Below are 27,597 nucleotides of genomic sequence, written 5' to 3' on the forward strand. Positions count from 1 at the left end.
TTTCTTTCATCTCTCCTTCCCTCCCCCCTCCCTCTCTCCCTCCCCCCTCCCTTATCCTTCCCCCCTCCCTTCCTCTCTTTTTTCCTTTCTCCCTTCTGTGCTGTGGATGGAACCTGGGGCCTTGGGCATGCTTAGACAAGAGCTCTATCATTGAGCTCCATCATCAGTCCTTGGTATTATGTAGCTCACACTGGCCTTGAACTTGCTGTGCAGTCCAGATTGACCTCCCATTTAAGATTACAGAGGAAAGCCCTCCACCCTTGCATGTGTGCACAGCAAGCATTTTGCACCATCAGGTAATGTGCCATTGGTTCTTCAGTATGAAAATGAATATCACCCTCTGAGAAAGGATACTATTTTTGTTTCCTGCTTTGGACTTCCCAGTCATACCCTTGAAAGAGCAAGCGTAAAGAAAATACCTGTAGGCAGAACTAGTGGAAATGTGAGAGGCATTTATAGAAAGAAATGTCTTTTGGCCCTTTTTGTGTGTTAAAGAACATTGGTCCTAGAGAAATAGTTTCATTTGCTCCAAATCGTCACATTGTTCAGCACAGATTTTCTGTTTGAAGTTTTCTAGTCGTGGTGGCAGCACTGTCAATGTCAGCCCAGTTCTCCAAGATGAGAATGAAGTTCACACACTTGTAGAAACCGCATTCACTTGACAAAATGGACAGGACCCTCATGCAAAGAGAAGTGAGCTTGTTAAATGCTTTTTCTTAAGAATCAGATTCACTTTTTGGAGAATGCCCCCCCCCCCAAAAAAAAACTATAGATGGATGATATTGTATGGGTATATAGTTAGTAATACCATGTATACATGAAGACTTGGTCTAGGTTTGTTTTTTTTTTTGGCCAGTCCTGGGGCCTGGACTCGGCCTGAGCACTGTCCCTGGCTTCTTTTTGCTCAAGGCTAGCACTCTGCCACTTGAGCCACAGCGCCACTTCTGGCCATTTTCTGTATATGTGGTGCTGGGGAATCGAACCCAGGGCCTCATGTATATGAGGCAGGCACTCTTGCCACTAGGCCATATCCCCAGCCCAAATGTAGTGTAGCATTGGACTGCATGGGCCGGGAATCGAACCCGGGCCTCCCGCGTGGCAGGCGAGAATTCTACCACTGAACCACCCATGCATAAGTTGGTCTAGGTTTTGATGGTAGCAAGTTGATTGTGAATGCAGAAGTCATTTTATTTATATATTTATTTATTTAGGTCCTGGGGCTTGAACTCAGGACCTGTGCACTGTCTCTGAACTTTTGTGCTCGAGGCTAGTGTACTACTATTTTGGGCCACAGTGCCATTTCCAGATTTTTTAGTAGTTAATTGGAGATAAGAGTCTCATGAACTTTCCTGCCTGGGTTGGCTTTAAACCGCAACCCTCAGATCTTAGCCTCCTGAGTAGCTAGGATTATAGACATGAGCCACCAATGCCTGGTACAGAAGTAATCTTAATTTATTTTTAAAATTTTAACTTATTTTAATTTTTATTCTTATTACAAAGGTGATATACAGAGGGGTTACAGTTACAAAAGTCCAATAATGAGTACATTTCATTTTGGACAATGTCACCCCTTCCTCCCTCTTTCCCATTTTTTTCTCCTGTCCTCACCCACAAGTTGTATAGTTTGTTTTCAACATATTGTCCAGTGAGCACCACTACTGCGTTCATTCAATCTTTATCCTTTCATTTCTGTGTCCCCTTTATTACTTACTTTAATTTTTTAAATTATCTTTAAGTAGTTGTACAGAGGAATCTCAGTCCAACATGTCAGTTGAATTGCATCTTGATTAGTGCCCAACATTCTCCCCATTTGTCCTAATGCAACCCAATTTTTTTAATAATTCATTTTTTGTCTTTCTTTCATGCCTCTTTTACTGTGATCATAAAGGTGATGCGCAGAGGAGTTATAGTTACGTAAGTCAGAGAAAGATTACATTTCTTTTTGAACAATGTCCAGCTCAATTTAAATGGGATTAAAAAAAAAATCCAAGTTGGATGCTGGTGGCTCACGCCTGTAATCCTAGCTACTCAGGAGGCTGAGATCTGAGGATCAGAGTTTGGAGCCAGCCTGAGCAGAAATGTCTCTAGTTAACTACCAAAACAAAAAAAAAAAAAAAAAAAGAAAGAAAGAAAGAAAAGAAAAAGTGGTAGTGGACCTGTGGCTCAAATAATAGAATGCTAGCCTTGAGCAGAAAAACTTGGGAATAGTTCCCAGGCCCTGAGTTCAAGCCCCAGGATCAATCAACACACACACACACACACACACACACACACACACACACACACACACCCAGTTTAGCTCTGGCACTTATATTTATAGGTTTCACTTGCATATATAAAGTAGCCTTTAGTTTTCTTTCTTGTTTTTACTTTGATTCATAAGTCTCACTAGGCATGGAGAACTTGGTCTTTTTATTTCAGTTACTTATTCCTTTGCAAAACTATTTTCAAAAGCTTTTTTTTTCCTTTTGAGGGATTTTCTTTGAGTATGACTACTTTCTACTTACACAGTCTGACAGCTTACAGGTTTTTTTTTTTTTTTAATAGGTGGCCTTTGCTGTTGTGTGGGTCCCTACTGGGTACCCTCCAAGGTAGGTTTGGAGAGATTATTGAATACTAATGTAGCCCTAGATTTTCTTTTCTTTCTCCTTTTAGCTTTATTCCTTTGCTGTGGGTGTTAAGAAAGCAAAGTGGTCTGCATAGTAATTGGGAGGGTTTTTTTTGTTTGATAAACTTGGTTCATAAGCTCACTGGATATGTGTATACACATTCCCCATCAGACATTTTTTCCCTAGCCCTCTCTGTAGATATTTGCCAGTTTGGTCCTGAGTTAATAGCATTTCTGTATCTGTCCCACAGGAAGACTTAGGTGACATTTATCTTTATAGGAACTCGATGCAGGTAGTTTGATTTTGTTGAAGTGTTTAGATGAACGTGGGCTGGGAATGGACCCAAGGCAGAGTTCAAGCCCCATTAATGCAGAATAAATAAAGCATAAGGAAAACATCATTTCCTTCATTTTCAGAGAAGATCTTATCACAATTTTCTTCGTTTATCTCTTACCCCCCAAAAAGCACAGAAATGATAGTTTAGGAAACATTTTAAGAATAGTTCCACAGGTAACGAATTTATTTTAAGAAGTTGAATGGAGTTGAGGCAGACACAATCTGAGTCTTATACAGTCAGACTTTGGCTACGTCTGTACGATCTTTCTCAAGCAAGGACAGAATGTTACCAGCTCCATAATCCACCCCAGCGGTATCTCTCCATCTCCTTCACACTCCTCCACTTCTTTCTGACAGAAATAAGAGTTGTGAAAGGAGGTTGCAGGCTCCTGCTTGTTAACTGAGTCACAAGATCGTGTTTCGGGTTTTGCTTGTTGTGGGGTTTCCTTCTCTCTGGAGATTCCTTTTCTCTCCTCTTTCTTAGCGCAATATACCAAAAGTACAAGAAGGTTGGGCTCGGGGCTGGGAATATGGCCTAGTGGCAAGAGTGCTTGCCTCATATACATGAAGCCCTGGGTTCGATTCCCCAGCACCACATATATGGAAAATGGCCAGAAGTGGCGCTGTGGCTCAAGTGGCAGAGTGCTAGCCTTGAGCAAAAAGAAGCCAGGGACAGTGCTCAGACCCTGAGTCCAAGGCCCAGGACTGGCCAAAAAAAAAAAAAATAATAATAATAAATAAAAAAGGTTGGGCTGTCTTGTAGTCATTTATAAGCTAAATTTTCTATATTTATCTGGTAAATAAACATAAGGATGTCACTAAAATAGCAAATGGGTGAGCTCACACGTTTAATATAAATTATTTAAATTTAGGGCACTGGGGGCTGGGAATATGGCCTAGTGGCAAGAGTGCTAGCCTCGTATACATGAAGCCCTGGGTTTGATTCCCCAGCACCACATACATAGAAAATGGCCAGAAGTGGCGCTGTGGCTCAAGTGATAGAGTGCTAGCCTTGAGCAAAAAAGAAGCCAGGGACAGTGCTCAGGCCCTGAGTCCAAGGCCCAGGACTAGCCAAAAAAAAAAAAAAAGAAAAGAAAACATCGTAGTTAAATTTAGGACACTGTGTGTGTGTGTGTGTGTGTGTGTGTGTGTGTGTGTGTGTGTGTGTGTACGTGCATGCTGGTTCTGGGGCTTGAACTCAGCCTGGGTATTGTCTCTGTATTCTTTTACTCAAGGCTAGCATACTACCACTTCGAGCCATAGCTCCATTTCCAGTTTTCTGGTAGTTAATTAGATACAAGAGTCTCACAGACTTTTCTGCGCTGGCTGGCTTCGAAGTATGATCCTCAGATCTCAGCCTCCTGAGGAGCTAGGATTATAGGTGTGAGCCACTGGCCCCTGGCTAGTTTTGGAATTTCTGATTGGAAATTTTAATGACAGTATTGGAACATTTAAGAAAACAAGAATATCATGTAATATACTTTATTATATTTAATATTATTTAATAAGTTGGTATTTGTATGCCAAACAAAAGGTAGTTAATATATTAAAGTTACATGTACAGTTGAAGGGCTGTGTGTGTGTGTGTGTGTGTGTGTGAGAGAGAGAGAGAGAGAGAGAGAGAGAGAGAGATCGATTATGTGGTGCTGGGGGTCAGACCCATGGATTTGCCCATTCTAGGTAAGTGCTCTACCACTAAGCTCCGTCCTCAAGGCCTTGAGGATGGCTTTGAGATGGCTTCACTATGTACTGCAGGCTTGTCTTGATCTCCCTGTGTAGAACTAGGCTGGCCTCAGATTTATGCTCCTTCCGCTTCTACCTGAGTGCTAAAATTACAGGCATCTGCTACCGTGTCTAGCTGGATATGTGTTAAAATAATGTTTTAAGAGAATGTAATCAATTCCATAGATAGCCTATTTCCTTTTTACAGTGAGTACAGAATCGGCTAGATTTATGAGTAGATTAGGATTTGTGAATGGAACTTAACGACTGCAAGAATAACTAGGATTTTGAATTTATAATTTGTAACCTCAGTAAGATGAATATTGATTTTTTTTTTTTTGGCTGGGCCTGGTCCTGGGCTCTTTCCTCTGTGCTCAAGGCTAGCACTCTACCACTTGAGCCACAGCACCACTTCTGGCCTTTTCTGTTTATTTGCTGCTGAGGAATTGAACCCAGCACTCCGTGCATGCCTGGCAAGCACGCTACTGCTAAGCCACATTCCCAGCCCACTATTGATTTTTCAAAATCAAATAAGTCAGATCTTTCTATGAGTCTTATAAGGTGTACCCCACAGGGCATCAGAAAGCATACACTTAGCACCAGCTTCTGCATGTAGTGGCTCACAGCTTGATTCTTCAATTAGCAGAAGTGTTCTTCTGAGAGAATTTTTGCTACTGCTTTAAAAAAAAAAGAAATCATGTTTTAAAATCTTTAAGTATTTGTACAAAGAGGTTTTGATTCAAGATGTTAGTGAGTAGAATGTATTTTTTGTTGTTTTTTTTGCATGTTTTGTTTTTTTGCCAGTCCTGGGGCTTGAACTCAGGGCCTGAGCACTGTCCCTGGCTTCTTTTTGCTTAAGGCTCACACTCTACCACTTGAGCCACAGCGCCACGTCTGGCTTTTTCTATATATGTGGTACTGAGGAATCGAACCCAGGGCTTCATGTATGAGAGGCAAGCACTCTACCACTAGGCCACATTCCCAGCCTAGTAGAATGCTTCTTGATCAATGTCACACCGTCCATCATTCTCCCCAGCCCTCCCAACACCACTCACCCATTTTCCTACTTCCATTTCCACACGTGCTCGTTGAGCATGATGACTGTGTTCTCTTACACTTCCTGTCTTCATTTGTCTCTCCCTCCCCCCCTCAAGAACTTCCCCCTCCCTGCCCACCTCAAGTAACAGCTTCCTAGTTTTCATTTATTAGACTGTAAGTTGAATTCTCTCTTGTATTTACCGTATTTTTCTACTTCTTGGTTGCAACTGTGTGCTCTGTAAAAAACTTCGGAAGTGTTGAACATGTGCAAAATACCTGGTAAAAATTCCTCCTGCTATGTGTTAATGAAGGGAAAGAGTGTATAAGCCTTCCCAAATTAGCTTTCTTCATGTTAGGATAGTGTCTGAATTCAGTGTTGTTTGTAAAGTTCTTTTCAAAGAAACAACGGATCGTTGGGTCCGGTGTTCAACTGTCCAGGCTAGCATCTGGTATTAATAGAGATCGATATTTTCACAAGTTATATTGAGTTTCATTGCATATCTCAAACTCAGTACAGGTTCTAATTTACCCTCTACTGGGAACTACAGACGGAGCTAGAGATATTAAAAACTTGCTTTACTCATGTCTGTGTTGATAGATTATGGGCTGAGAACATCTCTAGGCTTTGCTCCAGCAGTTATATCCATGAACTATGTGATAGTTGGTGTGTGTGTGTGTGTGTGTGTGTGTGTGTGTGTGTATGTGTGTATGTGTGTGTGCTGATCATGGAGCCTGGGTGCTGTCCCTGAGCTTTTCGCTACACTTTTCCACTTGAGCCATACCTCCACTTTTAAATGAATGCACAGAACGGTAAGACTTGCTGATTTTCCTCTGAAAATCATTGGACAAATGTAATGGGTTTATGGACTCTATAAAGACAGTGTTGTAAGGAAAATATTCATACCTCCATCAACATTTCCAACAGGCCAAACAGACGCTTATTCTGCACCATGCCACTTTTTCCATGATGGTGTTGGTTTGTAGACCAAGGTAAAAATGTTTTATTATCAAAGGGCCCCACTCACAGCTTTTAGTTCTAAATCACCCAAATGCGAGTAGATCACTAAGAAACGATAAAGTCATTCATTCCTCAGACATTTTGAAATAGTAGATAGAAATGCTCTCAAACCCATGCCCATTTGAAAATTAAATTCTTGAGTAGCAGGGCTCACTTCACACAGTGCTGTTGCTCTCATTTCTTAATGTGTTCTTAATTTATAGCTCTAATGGGCATATTTAACAATAATAGCTAAGTACCTACTGTAGGAGTGAATGGAACAGGTATTCAAATGGTAGCAACAGTAACAGTGTTGCTCTTCAGTAACTAGTGTGAAGGTATTAAATTTTTTTCATAAGGACAAGAGAAGGGAGAGGAGAGAAGAGAAATCCTCAAGGAAGGACTCTCAGAAGGAAATGGAAATTTGAGTAGTATTTAAAAGATGAAGGAACTTGAAAGTAGGACAGAGAACTTCATTCTTTGCAAGTTAAATCTCGTTCATGCAGCAGGGCTGCTAGTGGCCTGGAATCCTAGCTACTCAGGAGGCTAGAAGATTGTGGTGTCAAGCCAGCCCAGGCAGGGGGGTCCATGGGACTCTCATCTCCAGTTAAACTAAAAAGTGGCAAGTGGAACTGTAACTCAAGTGCCAGCCTTGAGCAGAAAAGCTCAGGGACAGGCTCTGAATTCAAGTCCCAGGACATGGACACACACACACACACAGACTATTGTTTATGCTTCTTGTGTATTTTTCTTCACCGTGTCCAATGTAAGTTTTCAGTACTTATTGTACGTGATGACTTCATTCTGTTAACATGAGATTTTTCATCTTGTCAGAAAAGATAGTTTTGGAGTTATTGTCTTTGGGGTCTATTTCTCTCACCAGGACAATACATATGTTTGGGATAAAACATATGCTGACATTTAATTTCCATACATAAGTTGATCACTTGATCGGTATTATAGAATCATATAATTATAAGCATAGTGTAGTAAATGTATAACATATACCGTATATATTTTATTATAGCAAAACAATTGATTACCAACATTATTCCCTAGGTAACTTACTATTCAACACTCTCTACTAAGTCCAGAAGTGAAAGATATTAGATAGCTTTGATTTAGTAGTTAAATATAGTTCAGTTAATACTGTTTTGACTATGCAATTAAAAAGTATGCTTGGGTTGGACATAGGCCTGCATACTCTGAAGGCTGAGGGCAGGAAGACATGCGTTCAATGGTAGCCTGGGCAATATAGCAAGGCCCTGTCTCAAAACCAAGCCAAACCAAACCACAAACCATATTTTTAAACAACATAGAAAACATAAGAAAAACAACCAAAGTGGCACAGATGAGTTACTAAAGGAGAATTCAGCCTGCAGCTTGGCTCCCTGAATTGGCAGCTGTTCTAGAACATTCATTGAGCTACATCTCTCTAACACTTGAATAATGAACATGTAGTTTATCAGATGGTTTTGGCAGAGAAATGTACTATGCAGAAATATTTAATATTTAACAATTTTTTCCAATTATAGGTTTCTGATGAGGGTGAATTTGTTTCTAATTACTCTTAATGTTGAACTCAGTCTTCATTAGGGTGCCATAGAATTGTGAGCCATTAGAATGAGAGATTATCTTTTCCTCATTGGAAGGAGCACTCCAATTTTACAGATGATTACATTGAGTTTCAGTGAGAGATAAAACAATCTGTTCAGGGTCGTGAAGCCTGGAACTTGTTTCCTGATGTGCAGTTGAATGCTGGTCTCAAACTGTGTCTTCTAAGAAAGTACACAGATGGAGAGTAAGCATCGTTATTTCTTATGGCCAGGCCTGTTTGTGTGGACCTGCCCTGTAAGAGCGTTCACTAGAATCTAACTTACCCGGGTGTTTTCAGTTTGTCCCTGCAGAGCTTCCTGACCTGGGTACTGTAAATGGTTATGTGTGTGCTGGAGCTGGATAGACAGGGATGGGGGGGAGGGATTGAAATAAATCACTCCGGCATACTATAAACTCATGCAGAAAATGGTATTTTTCTTGGCAGTTAAAATCCACTCTCTAGGAAGAAACAAGCTTTTGTTGGAAGACTGCTCTGATGAAGTCTTTGGAGGGCTGGGCCTCCAAAGAGAGGAATGAGTGAAATTAAATAAAAAAGGAGAGGGATGTGTTTAGTTCAGAGTCACAGAGCCAGAGAAAGAAAGAGAGACAGAGACAGACAGAGAGACACAGAGGGAGAGACCGAGAGAAGAGATGGTTGGTGGCTGAAGGGAAAGTTGGGGGGCTAATAGAGACGATGGAAGTATCGTAGTTTACTGGGTTCCTTTGCTTTTGTGAAGCAGATGACTTTGGGAGATGGAATCAGCTATTTAATCTTGCTTCAAGAGGATCCCTGATAGAAACTGGGGTTCTAATTTAGTGGTAATGCAGGTGCATGAGGCTCTGGGTTCCACCAAACCAAACTGGCAGACGAAAGGCATTAGGAAAACCTAAAGATTGTTCAAGGAATGATTGTCTGAGGAAAGACAGCCATGCCAGGAACAATAACATTATGAAGTTCTATGAGAAAAGATCAGATGCCCACCTTACCACAGTGCTTCCTAGAATGAATATTCACAGTGGTCCAGCCGGGTACTGGTGGCTCACGCCTACCTACTCAAGAGGCTGAGATCTGAGGATCATGGTTTGAAGCCAGCCCAGGCTGAGAAGTCTGAGAAACTTTCATCTTTAATGAAACAGCAATAAGCCAGAAGTGGTAGAATGCCAGTCTTGAGCAAAAAAGCTAAGGGGACCATGTGAAGCCCTGAGGTCAAACCCCAGTGCTGGCTCATGTGCCCGTGCACACACACACACACACACACACACACACACACACACACACACGTAGTCTGGGAGACGACTATCAACCAGGTCCTTCCCATCTCAGTGGTGTTTTTCAGTGCCGATTCCTGATAGCATTCTTCACTGGAGTCTTGGTCCCAGGAGAGCATGCGCACTGGGAATGGCCTTGGAGAGGGTGTCTACAAATGCCAAGATGGTTCCTTGTTGGTGTGCACCGTGCAGAATGAATCACATGTTGTATTGCTGGAGGTTAGAGCAGAGAAAACAAACAACCCCAAATTGGGTGAGATTTCCTTTGAGAAAACAGTACCTGGCTTGATCCATTCCTATGTCTGCCCTCAGTGTTACTGTGCAAAAAAGTTATTTGTGCGAAGGAAAAGCACATATTTGTGGAGAATGTTTTCCAAACCAACAACCTGCACACAGTGTCTTTATTCATGGCTGTTTTATGAAACATATTAAATGATGTCAGAATTGTTAAAATATCATGTATTTAGTAAGTGCCTTTTTTTTGCAAAGAAATGGGAGGACCTGGGGAAAGAAATGATGGTAAGTGAGGTAAGTCAGGCCCAGAAAGACAAAGAATGCATGTTTTTTCTCCTCTGTGGAAGCTAGAATTAGTTCATAAATACATAAGTAAACATTTGAGTTGGTATGCAGGTGTACACAAATATGGTAGATTTGGGAGAGAACTCAAATGGTGCAATTCTTTAGAAAGGCCAACTCACAGTCTAACAAAATAAACACCAGGAAACCGGTGCTTGAAAGGAGAGAAACGGGGACAGGCAGAGGGGTTGATGAGAGAAAGGATGAGAAGAATGCAGTCATAGAATTCAATGCATATCCTGTAAAATTAAGAAAATTGAGGGAAGTTATAGAGTTGGGCAGGTTGAGAGATTGAATAAAGGGGTGACATTGATCAAGATACATTGTATTCATAAGCTGCCTGTTGAATGGTGATTCTAGTGTACAGCTACTTAAAGATAGTACAAACGTGTGTGTGTGTGTGTGTGTGTGTGTGTGTAGAAATGTGGATTAGGTGCTGGTGACTCAGATATGTAATTCTAGCTACTCAAGAGGCTGAAATCTTAAGGATTGAGGTTCAAAGCCAGCCCACACAGGAAAGTCTATGAGACTCTTATCTCCAATTAACTACCAAAAAGCCAGAAGTGGAGCTGTGGCTCAAGTGTTAAAATGCCTGCCTTGAGCAAAAAAGCTAAAGGACAGGGCTCTGGCCCTGTGTTCAATCCCTAGGACTGGCAAAAGGAAGAAAGAAGGAAAGGAAAATAATATATAAGAGCTATAATTGGAACAAAGTCTCCTGTTCTAAACAGAAAAAGAGTAGCATGCATTATTGTAAAGACTTAGGAGTATATGTGAAACTCATATGCGTGAATGTTTTTGTCCTATGAGAAATGGTAAGATGATAAATTCTACTAGCAATTTAGCATCAGGAGCGGAGCAAGCACAGTGCTTCTAGACAGGGTTTCTGAAAGGGTGCATCTCACTTGAGCAGAAGGGACGAATAAAGGCATGAAGAGACTTCATATAACTCCCCTTCTCTTCTCTTCCTTCTCTCTCTTTTTTTTTTTTCTTGCTAGTCCTAGGCCTTGGACTCAGGGCCTGAGCACTGTTCCTGGCTTCTTTTTGCTCAAGGCTAGCACTTTGCCACTTGAGCCACAGTGCCACTTCTGGCAGTTTTCTGTATATGTGGTGCTGGGGAATCGAACCCAGGGCTTCATGTATTAGAGGCAAGCACTCTTGCCACTAGGCCATATCCCCAGCCCATCTTCCTTCTCTTTTTGATGCTGGTATTAGGGTTTGAACTACTTTGATGGTTCATTGGAGATAAGTCTCATGAACTATCTTATCTGGGCTGGCTTTGAACTACAATTCTCAGATCTCAGCCTCCTGAGTGCTAGGATTACAGACATGAGTTACTTACTGATGCCCAGACATAACTTAAACTTTTTAAATTGTTATTATAACTGTGATATGCAGAGGTATTACAATTTCGTAAGTCAGGTATGAATATGTTTCTTTTTGGATAATGTCACCCCTTTCTTCACTCCCAGTTTTCTTCCCATAACTTTTGATTGTCATATTATTTATGGTGAAAAATGTTTTGCCCATATCTCTCAGATAGTCCCAACACTTGGGAGGCTAAAATGGAGGATTATGAATTTGAGACCAGCTTGAGCTACATGGTGAGATCCTCTCACAAAACAAACAAAAGAAATCAGAAACCCAAACAGCCCAACCAAATCAAAACTAAAGAAGACCATGTACCAGGGGAAATTTCTAAGACATTAACATTTGACTTTGCACTTGGTACTGTTACTCTGTAATGGCAGTAAAGTATTTTTATCTAGGGCAACAGAAAATTAGAAACTGAGTGTCAAATACAAAAATGGCTTTTCAAGATCACTGATCTGAGGTCAGAAAAAAAATCTTGGCACTTATTTCAGCTAAAGTATCTTATTATCATAGAGTAAGTGATCTGAAGTTTTAAGGTGGGCAGTTCATTTGTCATGAAATCCAATTCCCCCCCCCCCCAAGTAGGGGTTGCTATGGTAAGAGAATAGCCTAGCAACTAGGAAATGATTTCATTGGTTAAGAGACTGTAGACTAGCTCCTTGCATTTATATGTTGCTTCCTGCTGTGTTTTTTTTTTTAATTGAGGAGACCATCTGGCATTAGCTGTGTTTAAAGGTACAGTTTTGATAGAGAATGCTATGACATATTCACTAAGATGTTAGATACAGATTCTTTGCGTGTGTGTGTGTGGGGGGGGGGATACGCCAGTACTGGGTCTTGAACTCAACTTTATCCCTTAGTGTTTTCCCCTCAAGGCAGGCACTCTACCACTTGAGCCACAGCTTTGCTTCTAGTTTTTGGTGGTTAATTGGAGATAAGATTCTCAGGGGCCTTTCCTGCCCTGGATGGCTTGGAACAGTGACCCTCAGATCTCAGCCTCCTGAGTTAGCTAGATCATAGGTGTGGGCCACAGACACCCAGCCTCTTCGGATGCATTTTGTAAATGACTGGTCCTATTTGTAACATGTGTATTATTCTCAGTATTACACAGAATTCAGTTGTTAAGGATTTTTGTGCTTCAGATGATTTGGGCCTGTTATATGATGCCATGTGACCTAAAATCCAAATTTCAAATCTACCACCAAAAAATTTATTAACTCCACTGGAGAAGAAAGAGTCATAACAACCGTGGGAATTTGGCAAGTTGAAAAATGGGAAGGAGAAAGATTAAAAAATATTGGAGTGATTTTTTCCCCTTTAGAATAAAATGATTAATTGGAAATCTGGAATGTGAAATGGTAGGCTCTATTCCCCCTTTCCCTCCCTTAAAAAAAAATCTAATATTGGGCCATATTTGGTCTTGAGCTGAAATGCAAGCACTCCATGAGTTCAGATTTAAAAAAGCCAATACAAGGAGTGAGTGGAAAGTTCTCAGGATTATGAGGAATATTTTGATTGCTAGTTGGTTCTTTTATGTTATGTAGGACTGTCTGAGCAAGGTGTTGAAAAAAAATGTCGAAAGGTACTGTTGTAAAATGTGGGGATATCACGAGAGACTTTCCAACAAAGAAAGGTGTATGTCAACTAAATAGAAAAGAAGATAATTTGTTTTTGTTTTTGCTTTTGTTTTTGGCCAGTCTTAGGCCATGAACTCAGGGCCTGAGCACTGTCCCTGGCTTCTTTTTTGCTCAAGGCTAGCACTCTGCCACTTGAGCCACAGCGCCACTTCTGGCCATTTTCTGTATATGTGGTGCTGAGGAATCGAACCCAGGGCCTCATGTATACGGGACAAGCACTCTTGCCACTAGGCCAGATTCCCATCCCAGAAAAGAAGATAATTTAACAAATTCCAAATAAAAAAAAATCTCATGGTTGAGTCTTGAATTCCATATGCCAGAAAACAGTTGTTTAGAGTTCTATTAAATATGAATGGCTATCTGGATACTGATGAAGGGGAAGTGGTAGGAAAAACATTAATCATTTTTTAAAAAAGAAAACCTGCGAGTTGAAATAGATAACATTGGAGTCCAGCTCTGAAATCCTTCCACACACAATGGTTTAATTGTTGCACAAAATTTAAATTGCAGCACATGCCACGGGGAATGTGTTTTCTGGCTTGCTAACATCAACATCTTGTTAGTCATGTTTTGAATTGCATTCTCAGTTTTGTTTTTTAAAATCTCTTTTTCCATTCATTATAATCCAGGAGACTATCATGGAGCTGAATTCACAGCAGTTTCCTGAGATTTCAGAGGTTACTGTTCTCAAGCTCTAACCTAAAACTTAACCTCTTTTCTTTTCAATGGCAGAAAACCTTTTCTGCAACTACTTCAAAAAGCCTTACCGAGATAGAGTTATATATCAAACGCTTCACACATCAGATACAATTAAAAGTTTTTTTTTAGTATATTTACAGAATTTTGCCATGAGTTCCACAATTTTGGAACATTTCTCATTACCTCAAAAAGAAAAGATGAGGCAGACAAATCAGTGACTCTTATCTCGAATTAACTAGCAAAAAGCCAGAAGTAGAGGTATGGTTTAAGTGGTAGAGCACCAGCTATGAGTGAAAAACCCAAGCAAAGAGCCTAAGGCCCTGAGTTCAAGCTTTAGTACTGGCACCAAAAAATGTATACCCACACCAGTGTGCATATATATATGTATATATATAGTGGGTATATATGTATATGCACACACATACACAAATATATACACAGACACATTTAGTAGCATTTCTTGAGGGTTCATTCCATATCAAGCATTTCTCAGTATTCTCTCTATTTTATGGAAAGGAGAGACAACTCAGAGATAACAAATGATTTGATTAGTGTCATTAATTCAACAGTAGTGTTATATAGGAACTTAAAAACTATGGGTTGTCACTTCTAAAATGCATACTTGTTGCAGTAAACCAGCACTTCCCAACATTGAAAGGACATCAGAATCCTCAGAAAGTTTATTAAGACACAGATTGATGGGGCCCTGCCACTAATTTCTGATGCAGTAGGTTTGGGTAAGTCCTGAATGTTTGGCATGACAGGACACTGCAATGAGTTCCTCATATTCATTAAGTGCAGTAAGGGAGACACAAGAGGAAATAACTGGCCGTCAGTGAAGAGCCATGACAAAGCTCGTAAGTGTACAGAATAGTAATACAAAGTCACAAGAGTACATGATGGGAATAGATTCGTATGGTGAGCCTTTTCTTCCCATTGGTGAAATCACCACTTTTGTTGTTGTTAGTTGTATCTCTAGTATGCTGGAAGCAGCTATGTTCTTGAGCATGTGAGACGTTCATCTTGGAGATGGATTGACAGACATACACTGAACACAGGAAAGCAAGGTGGGTGAGGCTGGTTGGAAGCTTCTAGCCATTTTTACCTCCCACAGTCAGGTGAATTGATTAAAAACATCAACTCAGCCCTTTTCCAAGAAGCTGAAGAATATGGTGATGCTTCCTTCCTTGAACTAATGGAAAGTACCAGTCTTAATTCACCTTTTTATTTTGGTGCTAGTTCTGAGGCTTGGACACAGGGCTTGAGCTCCGCCCTTTTGCTTTTTCTTTCAAGCATGACATTCTACCTATAAGCCACAGCTTCACTTCTGGCTTTTGGTGGTTTATTGGAGAGAAGAAGCTCACTGATTTTCTTGCCTGGGCTAGCTTTGAACACCTATTTGCAGATCTCAGTCTCCTGAGTAGCTAGGATTATAGGCATGACCACTGGTACCTGGGCAATTTACTTGTTTTATAGAGTTTCTTTGGACTTCACTTCTACTCAGGACTTTTAAAAATGATTGATTTCTATAAAACTTCCATAGAGGCTCTGTATAAATGGAATTTCCAGAATCTCAGGGTTGTGTACCAGTTGATTCTCTTTTTGAAGACGTTTTATCTGTCAAGCACATGAGGCCTCCTCCCTCCCTTAATAAGAGAGCTTTATGGGTCAGTCATTTACTCTATGAACAACTCAGAAGAACAAGCCCAGTGTATGAAAGTTAAAAAAAATTAAAACCATAGTTACAGATTGATTATTAATGGGCCTGTTGACAGCCTGTGAAAAAGTCACCCCAGCTGAGGAGTAAGGGACCCAGAGGACTCCAGCTGCCAAACAACCAATTATTAATGGTCACTTATTTCTGCTATGTATTTGGAATCTCATCATTCTAGAAAAATAGAAATTCATTAGTATTTGATGTAAGAGGCAGACATTTTGTAAATTTTCTGTTATTAAAAAAAAGCAGAGGGGCTGGGGATATGGCCTAGTGGCAAGAGTGCTTGCTTCGTATACATGAGGCCCTAGGTTCGATTCCCCAGCACCACATATACAGAAAATGGCCAGAAGTGGCGCTGTGGCTCAAGTGGCAGAGTGCTAGCCTTGAGCAAGAAGAAGCCAGGGACAGTGCTCAGGCCCTGAGTCCAAGCCCCAGGACTGGCCAAAAAAAAAAAAAAAAGCAGAGAACCAAAGGAGAAAGAACCATGTATTTCTTTTTGTTCTTTCCAAAAATGGATACTAATAAAGAATAATATTAGGAGATATTTTAAAGATCGAACTGAAAGCCTGAGGTTAGCTGAGAGAATGAGAACATCTCATCCAATGTTTAATTTTTTTTTCTTTTCACAGACGGAGCTATGCCTCCCTAAGATTAGGAAGAAAAGGAGGGAGTGTTTGTGTGTGTGTGTGTGTGTGTGTGTGTGTGTGTGTGTGTGTGTATTTGGGGTTTCCTTCCTTTCTATGGTAGATTGAGAATCAGAGGCTAGAGGGCAAAACATACTCCAGAAAGCTACATTTCAAGGTGGTCGATAGACAAACCCAAGGCCAGAGAGAATGCCTCTCAGAGGGTGTTGCGTGTCTTCTAACCCTAAAGGAAATAGAAGAGTGATTATTTACTGGGAAACTCTTAAGATGGAAATCTGGCTCATTGTTTCTGAGAGTTGGCCTCTGTGTCTTCTCCAAGGGAATGTTTCCCCCTTCCTCTCTCCTTAGCAGAAAGAAGTTGTGAAAACAAATGAGTGTTGGAAATGGAGTTTTTAGCAGCATGCGATGGACTGTCAGTGCTGACTGGTTTTTGTATTTAAAACGGACTTTCTTTTTTGATATTTTCTTTCAAATCTCCTTCCATGTCCTTCTTTCTCCCTCCCTCTTCTTCCCCCGGCTCTTATTTGCTTAGCCTTTCCTTATGACTTTGTTTAATTTAGTTTATCTCATGCTGCAGAGGTTGAGGTCAGCCATCTGGTAGGTACTCTTTATTGTATGCTCTTGGTTAATCAGTACCACATAAAGTGCTAAGTGATTGGTGCTAAGTATGTAGCTTTGATGAGTAATTGTGTCTCCCCTTTCTAGTCTCCACTGGATCAAGATGGACATTGGCTTTCCTTTCCTTTAGGGGTGTGGCTGCTCCAATTCTTCTTCAAGGCTCCCTTGGAAACTTGTGCTGTGTTGGAGGGGGTTTTCTCATGGCCATCTAGACACTTATGGGGATGGAGGGTGGACGTCAAACAGGTTGTGTTTATCTGATCAGATAACTCGTATAATAAACACTCAAAATGGCAAGTGTTCCTTGTACTGTGATGGTTAGGAGGTTTCACGTTCATCTCCATGAAACATTACAGCTGATGCTGGTGATTTGAGAGGTGATTTTATTTTTAAAAAGTTTTGTGCTGATCCTGGCGCTTGAACTCGGCCTGTGACTTGTCTCTGAGCTTTTTGGCTCAAGGCTACTGCTCTTACTGCTTGAGCCACAGCTCTACTTCTGGCTTCTGGGTGGTTTGTTGGAAATAAGACATAGACCGTGTTGTATGAGCTGGCTTTGAACCTCAGTCCTCAGATCTCAGCCCCCCTGCATAGCGAGGATTACAGGTGTGTGCCATTGGCACCTAGCTTGATTTTGTTTTCTTGATTTATTTACTGGAAAGAATGGGGAGAAGAGCAGTATAAGAAAGCAAGTGGAAGGCCAGTGGCTTGGATTCCATTAGGAGAATGAAACCGGTTCTTGATTTCACCAACAACTTCTGTCCACAAGGATGCCATTATTTTGGCCTCGCTGGTAAACTGTTTTGATTAGTCAGTGATGAGTGAGCAGCTGTTATTGGCTGAGCCAGTATGACTTTCAAAAAGCATTGAACTGATGCCCAAGGGGGGAGAGCTTAGAGGGGAACAGTTTCTTTATATAAAGGCGTTTGGTATCCATGATGAGGGGTCCTGGAACCCACTTTCCACAGACACTATATCATGGCGGGTTTGGGGGGAATCAGAGAGATCTTAACTGAATTCTAGCTTTTTTTTTTTTTTGGCCAGTCCTGGGCCTTGGACTCAGGGCCTGAGCACTGTCCCTGGCTTCTTCCCGCTCAAGGCTAGCACTCCGCCACTTGAGCCACAGCGCCACTTCTGGCCGTTTTCTGTAGATGTGGTGCTGGGGAATCGAACCTAGGGCCTCGTGTATTCGAGGCAGGCACTCTTGCCACTAGGCTATATCCCCAGCCCCTGAATTCTAGCTTGATCATTGTCTACCTTGAGACTAGCAAGTGACTGAGCTTGTTTTCTCAAATAAAAAGCAAAGATTGGGGCTGGGAATATGGCCTGGTGGTAGAGTGCTTGCCTCGTATACATGAATCCCTGGGATCTATGCCTCAGACCCAACATATATAGAAAAGGCCAGAAGTAGCTCTGTGGCTCAAGTGATAGAGTGCTAGCCTTGAGCAAAAAGAAGCCAGGGACAGTGCTCAGGCCCTGAGTTCAAGTCCCAGTATTGGCAAATAAAAGCAAAGATTGCTGATGCTTTGGAAACTTTTGTGTGGGAAATGGATATGCAGTGAGATAATTATGGCACTGGCTAAGTGCAATGATACTGTCATTTAAAAAAAGGTTTGGGGATGTAGAAGAGGAAGGGTCCAAGAAGTGGTTATCCAGAGTTTTTCTTCATACTTTTTTGGAGCCTCTGGCATAAAGGTGCCAGGAGATACCTGAAAATTGGGTAGCTCTTTATGTTTCTGGACATGCTTAGTCAAAGGTCTTTCTGAACATGAGGAAAGAGTCACGTGACCTTCCATTCATGTATATTTATGATTCTGTTCTAGCTAAATTAGTAATGGCCTTTGAGCAATATTCTATTTTAATATGCAAAAGGGAGGAGTTCCGTTTGAAATATTTCCTGAGCTCCCTTACAAAATACTGGGGAAAATCTTGTTTGTTTGATTCTTTAAGAGTTATATGTTTTTCTCCTGCAATATGATAGGGAAAAAAAAAAGAAATCCCAAAAGGATTTAGAATTTCTAAAGCTTATGTAATTCTCATATCAAGCTTTAAAGTTGTTAAAAATACTCTAGGAATTAATATTTGAAGAGAATCTCAATCTGTTAAATCTATCTGATCAACTGTATCTTGAAAAGCGTTCTGTATATGTGACTAACATTTTTTTCCCAAAGAAGGTTTTTCTTAAATAATAAGCAAAAACAAAGGCCTACATTTTTTAGAATCTTGCTGTAAAATAGGATGACCTACAATAGAGGAGTGAGTTTAAATAATTTTTTTTTGGGGGGGGGCAGTCCTAGGCCGTGAACTCAGGGCCTGAGCACTGTCTCTGGCTTCTTTTTTGCTCAAGGCTAGCACTCTCACTTGAGCCACAGCGCCACTTCTGGCCATTTTCTGTATATGTGGTGCTGAGGAATCAAACCCAGGGCCTTATGTATATGAGGCAAGCACTCTTGCCACTAGGCCATATTCCCAGCCCCGAGTTGAAATAATTTGAGTATATTTGTACACACATTAAAGTCAGACATACTTATTTGAAAAACAAAATGTTGTGCTTGTAAGAATAGGCTTTAGGCAAGAAAAATAAACAATGCTGCAATAAAGAAGTTAAGAATATTTTCTTGTGTAAATTGTGTATGTGTGTGTTAACAGACTGAACAATAGTCCTTTGTCAGCTACCTGTCTTCTACTTGTTTCTACCATTTAGGGAGTTTGGCAAATATTAACTGTTCTACATAGTCAGAAGAAATTTTGGACACACACACACATACATATGTATATTTGGAAAGAGAAGAATGCACCTGGAAATAAAATTGAGCTTGAAAAGTAGGAACAGCTGGTTATTTCTTAAGTATAGATTTGCATTGCAAGTGAACTCCAGTGACTTCACAAAGTGGTGATTGACAGAGCAGGAAACCAGCGTGTGTGTGTGTGTGTGTGTGTGTGTGTGTGTGTGTATTTAATATGTTCAATACCAGAAGAATGAGTTCACTTATAAGTATCTCATTATAAATTAATTCCAGATGAATCAGTTTGAAGGAAACAGTGGTTTTGAATTATTAATTTATTTTAGCCTTGCTGCTCATAAATTATAAATAGATAAAGTTAGTGAAAATGTTGCTTGAGCCAATCCTGAAAATACCTCTGGGCCAATGACCTTCTGATGGATGGAAAAGCCTTTGGAAAAAGATCTGACAGGTTTCCATGGAAACAAGTTAATCTGCTGTCCTCTCAGTGTGAGCCAGCTGATGGGTGTATGCTTTCAGTCTCTCCATAGGAGATATTGTTGTTCTCAGGGAAGCTGTTGTATAGAACTAACTTAGGTCTTGAAACCACTTCTACATTAGGAATAAATTTAATGAAACTAGTCAAAGGTCTTTCTGATTATGAGGAAAGAGCCATTCATGTATATTTATGATTCTGTTCAAACTAAATTAGTAATGGCCTTTGAGAAATATTCTGTTTTAATATGGAAAAGGGAGGAGTTCAGTTTGAAATATTTTCTGAGCTTGCTTATAAAATACTGGGGAAAGCCTTGGTGTTTTTTTCTTTTTATAAGATTTATATGTTTTTCTCCTGCAATATGATAGCAATAAAACCCCCAAAAAGACCCCCAAAGGATTTAGAATTTCTAATTTTTTTTTGGCCAGTCCTGGGCCTTGGACTCAGGGCCTGAGCACTGTCCCTGGTTTCTTCCCGCTCAAGGCTAGCACTCTGCCACTTGAGCCACAGCGCCGCTTCTGGCTGTTTTCTGTATATGTGGTGCTGGGGAATCGAACCTAGGGCCTCGTGTATCCGAGGCAGGCACTCTTGCCACTAGGCTATATCCCCAGCCCCAGGATTTAGAATTTCTAAAGCTTATATAATTCTCATATCAAGCTTTAAAGTTGTTAAAATTACTCTAGGAATTAATATTATTGTTATTATTATTATTAGGCAGGACTTGGGTTCAAACTCAGGGCCTCTTTCTATAACCAGGAAGGTTTTCCTTTTCTCTTCTTTCTTCTTCTTCTTGGCTAGTAGTGGGTCTTGAATGGTGTGACATGTCTCAGACTTTTCTACCAAGGCTGTCTTCAAATATCATCCTCAGATCTCAGTCTCCTGAGCAGCTAGGATTACAGGAATGAGACACGCCCCTGGCAGGCAGATTTTCTAGGTGTACACTGCCCTTCTCCAGTCCTTTGGCTTTGAACCTGAGCGCCTTCTGCCACAGCCTCCCGAGCACGGGGCTTTCAGGCATGTGAGCATTCATGGACCACCACACCACATGCAGCTTTAACACTTTTTTTTTTTTGTCATTTGGAATCAGTACAGCAAGATAAAAGCAGTATTATTCAGAAGAGCTATCCCACCATCCATGAATTTTTCCCTTTCATTTCCTTTTAAAGCATGGTTGGAATGATGAATAATGATGAACGCTTAAGGTATGTGGAGAAGATGTCACCAAGCTCTGACTTTGACGTGGGCCACCTTCCACTATTTGGCTAGCTGGAGGTGAGCACCTGGCTTCTGGGGAGAGGGGGCACATATGCTGTTTTACATTCCCAATACTGTGACAAGGTGACACACTCACACCAAAGGACACTGGGGCATTGAGGCAACACGATATCAACCAGCAGGAGACAGTGCAGCAGGTGACTGGCTGAACTCTTCAGTGGCACTTCACTTCAGAGCCCAGGCTCTGCCATGCCAGGCTCTGCACAGGCTGCCTGCTCTGTCCTCTCCTCCTCATCTGCTCATGCTTTATCTCACCTGCTAGATACCCCAGGCCAGGATTCTATTTGTCCCTTGTATGGCTTGGAGTCCTGGCTATGTCATCCTCCTGCTTTGGCAGTAGTTTACCTGGTTGGACCACAAACTCAGCATGGCCAGGAGCCGCTCTTCCTGTTATCAGCACCTTGGACAGCACCTGCCACACAGTGGGCTCTCAGGTGTTTCTGTCAGTGAGTGAAGGGAATCCTCAAAGAGGAGCCAGAATACTGACCCTTGGCCACCTTTTACTACCGGGAGCCATCCTTTCTCACAGAATTTCAGGACTTGGGTTTGGTTTTACTTAGAAAAGTAGGAAACTTCCTCACAAAGAGGCAAAGGTACCAATGGCCCCAGGAAGCAGAGAGAAAGCCATTTTCTCAGTCTGGAAAATAATATGAAATTGGGTAGGTTGAACAGGAAAGGGTTAGTGGATTATCAGGTAGTGGTTGTGCAGTTGATATTTTTCAAAATTGGTAAATCTTTCAGTTTTCCTGGGGGTTCCCCTCTCCTTTCCCCTTCCATCTCCTCCTCCCCCTCCCATCCCTCCTTCCCTTCTATCCTTCCTTCCCTCCCTCCCTCCCTTCCCCCTCCCTTCCTCCTTTCCTCCCTCTCTCTCTTTCCTCCCTCCCTCCCTCCCTCCCTTCTTTCCTTCGTTCGTTCCTTCCTTTTCTTTTTCCTTCCTTCTCCTCCCTCCTTCCCTTCTTTCCCCTCTCCCTTTTGTTTCTTTCTTTCTCTCTTTCTCTTTTCTCTCCTCTCTTGTTTTCTAGAAGCCAAACCCATATCAATTTCTTTGGACTCAGTTAATTGTGTTTTGCTTGGTATTATTGAATGACTTTTAAATTAGAGATGTATTTACCCACTGTTTATCAGTTTCTATGGACTAGCCCTTTATATGGATTATTTCCCTTAATAATACATGTGCAAAATGGGAATGGTACTTCCGTTACAGATAAGGAAAACAGGCTCCCTCTGAGCCTGTTTATGATGCCAGTATTGGGCCCAACACACTTCCTTGGCTTTTTTGTTCCACTTCCAGTTTGTGACTAGTTAATTGGAGATAAGAGTCTCTTGGGTTTGTCTGCGTGGGATATGTTTGAACTGTGATCCTCAAACGTCAGCACCCTGAGTAACAAGTGTTAGTCACCAGCACCTGATCTCATCTTTTTATTTATTTATTTTCCTTCCAGCTCTCTGGATTAGTGCTCAGAACATAGTGGGTACCTAATAGCTAGTTCATAGCAGATGAGAAAAAATTTTCTGTTCAGTATTAACAAAACCTGACTTTTTGTTACTGTCGTTTCATGTAAGAGGCAGTTCACTAAGTATAAATTGCAAATAACTTCAAGGGGCAAATTCATTTGTGGCTATTATACTCATGGTTGGAATAAAATTCTGAGGGGTATGAAAATTTCTTGTCACATGTCTTCACTCTAAAACAAGTGACACCCATTCACGTAGTCATTTAGAATCATAAGTTCAAGTATTCAGTACATGTATTGTTTTGAAACACAATTATCAGCCAGTGGTGAGACAAACACACTCCGTGTGAATGAGAACTCAGCTGATTGACATTCAAAACCCACTGGAAAACTTCAGACACACAAGAGTGGGTGAGCATAGAGTAGATCCAATTGGAACAACTAGCCAAAATTACAGAAGGCCAGAAGTTGGTGAGGGAAAATGCCAGACAACAGACTGGGAGAAAAATAAGCCAAGAAATCCTGGTTGGCCTTAAAAGAGGCAGATGGTGACAGGAAGTGTTCACTGAGGGGTGATTGTGCTAAAAATCATTGTTATGAAATTATCCGTCTGTAGTTTGGGGTTTGAGAAAATTTAACCTCTTTTCTAGTATTTCAGGGAACAGAGATTGGACAGCAAAGGCACACTAACAAAGTGTGTATCAAAGAAATGTGAGATGGATCATTCTATTGGAATGCAAGTCTTGCTTACTTAAGAGATTGTGACCAACATGATAAACGTTGTTTTGTTTTATATTAAATCTGTTAGATCTCTTGCACTGGGGAAAAACGCGAGTAATTGGATTTGCATCAAATCTGTTTCTTTCACATTTTTGTTTTGTTTTATTTTTTTGCCAGTCCTGGGGCTTGAACTCAGGGTCTGAGCACTGTCCCTGGCTTCTTTTTGCTCAAGGCTAGCACTCTATCACTTGAGCCACAGCACCACTTCTGGCTTTTTCTGTGTATGTGGTGCTGGGGAATTGAACCCAGGGTTTCATACATGCTAGGCAAGCACTCTACCGCTAAGCCACATTCCCAGCCCTTCTTTCACATTTTTGAGGTAAGAAAACATTTTCCTAAGAATGATACCAGGTTGCTAAGGTAGCAATGGTAACTTCTTACCTGAAAGAACATACTAGGTATCTTCAATCTATCTTTCCTTAGAGAGATTTTACCTTATGGTTCTGCTATGCTACCATGGGTGTAAGTCTGGAGTGTAAGTCAATGTAGAAGAGAGATACCTGCCCACCATGTTTATTCATCTCTCTTCACAATGGTCAAGCTATGGAATCAGCTTGTGTGTCCAACAACTGATGAGTGAAGAAATTTATTTATATATATATCATAAATGCAAGTATATGTTATTCGGCTGTGTAGAAAAGTATGTCATTTGCAAGAAAATTAATAGAACCAGCGATCATAATATTAAGCAAGATAAGTCAGTCTCAGAGAGCCGAATATTGCATGTTTTCATTCATTTATAGACTCTGGACGTAAAATGATTGATGATGATGATGGTGGTGGTGGTGGTGGTGGTGGTGGTGGTGGTGATGATGGAACATGAATGTAAAAGGGATATTGTTCCCTGGGAGAGATCAGTGCATGTGGGGATTGGAAGAGGAGACAATTGGGGTTGAAGAAGATTGGAGTACATTATAAACACACACACACACACACACACACACACTCACACACACACAGCATATTTGGATTATAATGAGGAAGGGATTTGGACTATAATGGAGGGGGTGAGCTTGCTCAAAGCACACTGTATGCTTCCATGGAAATATTACAATGGAACTCCATTGTATTATTAATGTGTGCTAATGCAGAAATTAAAAAAAAGAAAACAATAGATAACAATGTTGAAATTCAAGGTGCAGAATTTGAACTTGAAGGTTAAGAAAACTACCAGCAGAGAAAACCATTAAGTGGAAGTGGTCGGTGGACCTGAAAAATTATTTATGAATGTTTTAAAATTTATTATGAATGTGGTTAAACATTTAGACTTGATCAGAGCTCTTGAAGGAAATATCTAGTTTTCTTGGCTGAAGTGTTGCTTGAGAACTATGTATTCCATTTGTGTGGCAGCCTCCAACATGACAAATGAAGAAAGTTTGGGTCTTTTCAATTCCCAGCCCACTGAAGCCTCTTTGCTATGTGCTTCAGTGTAGAGCTTTATTTTAAGCTCCATGCTCTCCTTTAGGAGAAAGAGCAGTTCCATGTATTAGCTTGCCTTTTCTTGCTATTTTTCTCCTTGGCTTTTAACCACACTTACTTAAGTGTAAGTTTTATATTTTAAAACCAAGAGAATAAAGCAAAAGGCTGGAAATGGAGTTGTGTCTTAAGTGGTGGTAGCCTTGAGCTAAAATGTTAAGAGACGGCTAAGCTCCCAGGCCCTGAGTTCAAGCCCCAGTACTGATACCAAAGATATATATGTATATATCGTTTGATGGGAGGATAAAGCTTGATTCTCAGGAGCTCATGTCTGGATGGCCAGTATTGTCCTAAATCATGTTTCTCCTACTTTCAGTCATCTAGAGTTACGCATAACAGTCTACTGTCATGTACTTTCTTCTATTCAGTATGATTCCCATTTTATTGTTTCCAACTTAATTATTTCTGTTTTTCTTTTTCCTGTAATAGTTTTGCAAGAGGTTTGTCTAGTTCAGTATTTTGCAAGCTGCTCTCCTGAGAATACTAAAAGGGCAAATAAGCTTGGGAAATCCTACTAAATACCCTTCTTCGCAGGCAAAGTACATATTAACATAAGAAAAGACTGGAGACATTTTGAAGTAAAAGGGGTACTTTGAAGTCAATTAAATGACTAAAAGGAATTAAGAATAAAGAACTTAACTTGGATTGAGAAAGCCTTTGTTCTTGGCATAGTGACTAATATCCACAACATAGATTTTGAATTTTTTCCTAAAGTCATCATGAAAAGTGATGGATTATTTCAACCTTACCATTTCAATTAAGGAGCCTTGAAATACATTCAAGCATTGTTTTCATCTGATTTTTTTGTAGTATTTATTGAAATGATAACTTGCATTTTAAAGAAATAGTTCTCTCTTTGTGCAATTAGAGGTTGTTTATTTTAAAAGTATTCAAGCAAGAATAAAATGTAATGCTACAATAATATCTGAGTATGCCTTTCAACTCATCCTAAAAGTTTTGTTTTTCAACATCACTGTTGCTATTTTATAAGCTGTTGACTCCTAATTTTTCTTCAATCTCATTGTTTTGAGGATAAGACTTCAAGTTATGGGGTCTGGAAACAGACCATTCAGGTGACAATTGGGGATGGAAAGAATTTTATTGAGCTGGAAAGTACTGGTGCCCTAGGACTGCACTCGAGGTTGAGATCTCAAGATGCAGCCCTGAGCCACCTCAGAAGGCTGCGTTTAAATCCAAAACCCACAGGAATTTCCCCTTTTGCCTAATTGTAGTGGCTCATTAATTTCAAGAAGTGTCCAGGAACGAGAAATGTCCAGCAACTGGTTACAAACAGGTCAGGGCATGTTGACCATAATGGCATCCATCTGACCATCAGGTAATAAAACGGGATGTAGCCCTCCCTGGGAGGCTACGCGTGTGGGCAATTGCAGCTACGCACCGTAGAGCAAAGGGCCAGTTTCAGAAAAGTTTCATATAGAACAATGACATTAATACTGAACAATATTAGCAATACTTGTTGTGTAAAGTTAGTATAGTAACAGATTATTTACATCATTTCAATACCTTTTTTCAAAAAAGCTTTCTTAATTTCCAGTTTATTATAGAGCCATTAGAGAATGATTTATAAATACTTATATATAAATCTATATAATTGTAAATATATACATAATATACATATGTAAAAGTCACTGAAATTTCCCTAGCTATGTAAGTAGCTGTCATATTTTGTGTGTTTGTTTCAAGGGAAATTCTTTGTTTTTAAAAGGATGGGTTGTGATTAATTTTATTTTTCTGTTTAAAGTGGAGATGCCTATTAGAGCTTACACAGACTTTTCTGTGTTGTTTTCTGTGTTTTGGAGTTTACAGGCGCTCAGAAATGAGGATCCAGAATCATCGCCAAAACAAAGTAACTGATCATTTTCCCATACTGAAAAATATTCTCTTAGGGGAATGCCTTTCAAGCCAAGAATTGAAAGGCTCTATTTTTAGTGGCTCAGATCTATAAATACTGTTCCTTCCAAAAAGATAGGGACATGTTTCATTTCTGTGTTTTTTAAAAAGTTTAAAGGTTAGGTATTGGAAAAATTCTGTTTTTAAAAGTTGAGTTACAGAGAAGGTTAGACTTTGCTAGGTAGAGTGGTTTAATCAGTTTAAACAGGAGAATACTAAACCCAGGGTTCAAGCACAGTGATTAAGTCATCTCATAAACTCAATGACCTCTACTCACGTTCTTTTCTTGCTATAGTATGGTTCTCCAGCCCATCCACCTCCGAGCTGTGTAGCCCACACCTAGACCATAGAAATGCAGGCTCTTGGCCCATAGTCTAGGCTTTCCAAGTTGGAAACTGTGTTAACAAGAATCCTAGGTGATTCATGTGCACATTGAGTGTATGTCTTTTGCTTTTATTTTCAGTCTCAGTGCTCTATTTTATCTAGTGTACAATGTGTAAGCTTTATTTCATTTGGAAGTAGGACAAGGTAAAAATCTTTTGTGTCTGTTAAAAGTTAGTTATTTCTGGGGCTGGGGATATGGCCTAGTGGTAGAGTGCTTGCCTCATATACATGAGGCCCTGGGTTCAATTCCCCAGCACCACATATACAGAAAA

General features: G+C 40.5%; 1 protein-coding gene and 1 non-coding gene across 2 annotated transcripts in view; one reads left to right on the forward strand and one right to left on the reverse strand.

Moving 5' to 3' along the window:
- Cpe (carboxypeptidase E) overlaps positions 1–27,597 on the forward strand; it is a 69,560-nt gene that overhangs the window by 5,733 nt on the left and 36,230 nt on the right. The window lies entirely within an intron of this gene.
- Positions 1,062–1,132, reverse strand: Trnag-gcc. The gene has a single exon. It is a non-coding gene; the product is annotated as a tRNA-Gly (tRNA).

The sequence above is a fragment of the Perognathus longimembris genome, chromosome 21 (genome assembly GCF_023159225.1).
Source record: "Perognathus longimembris pacificus isolate PPM17 chromosome 21, ASM2315922v1, whole genome shotgun sequence".
Classification (NCBI taxonomy): Eukaryota; Metazoa; Chordata; class Mammalia; order Rodentia; family Heteromyidae; genus Perognathus; species Perognathus longimembris.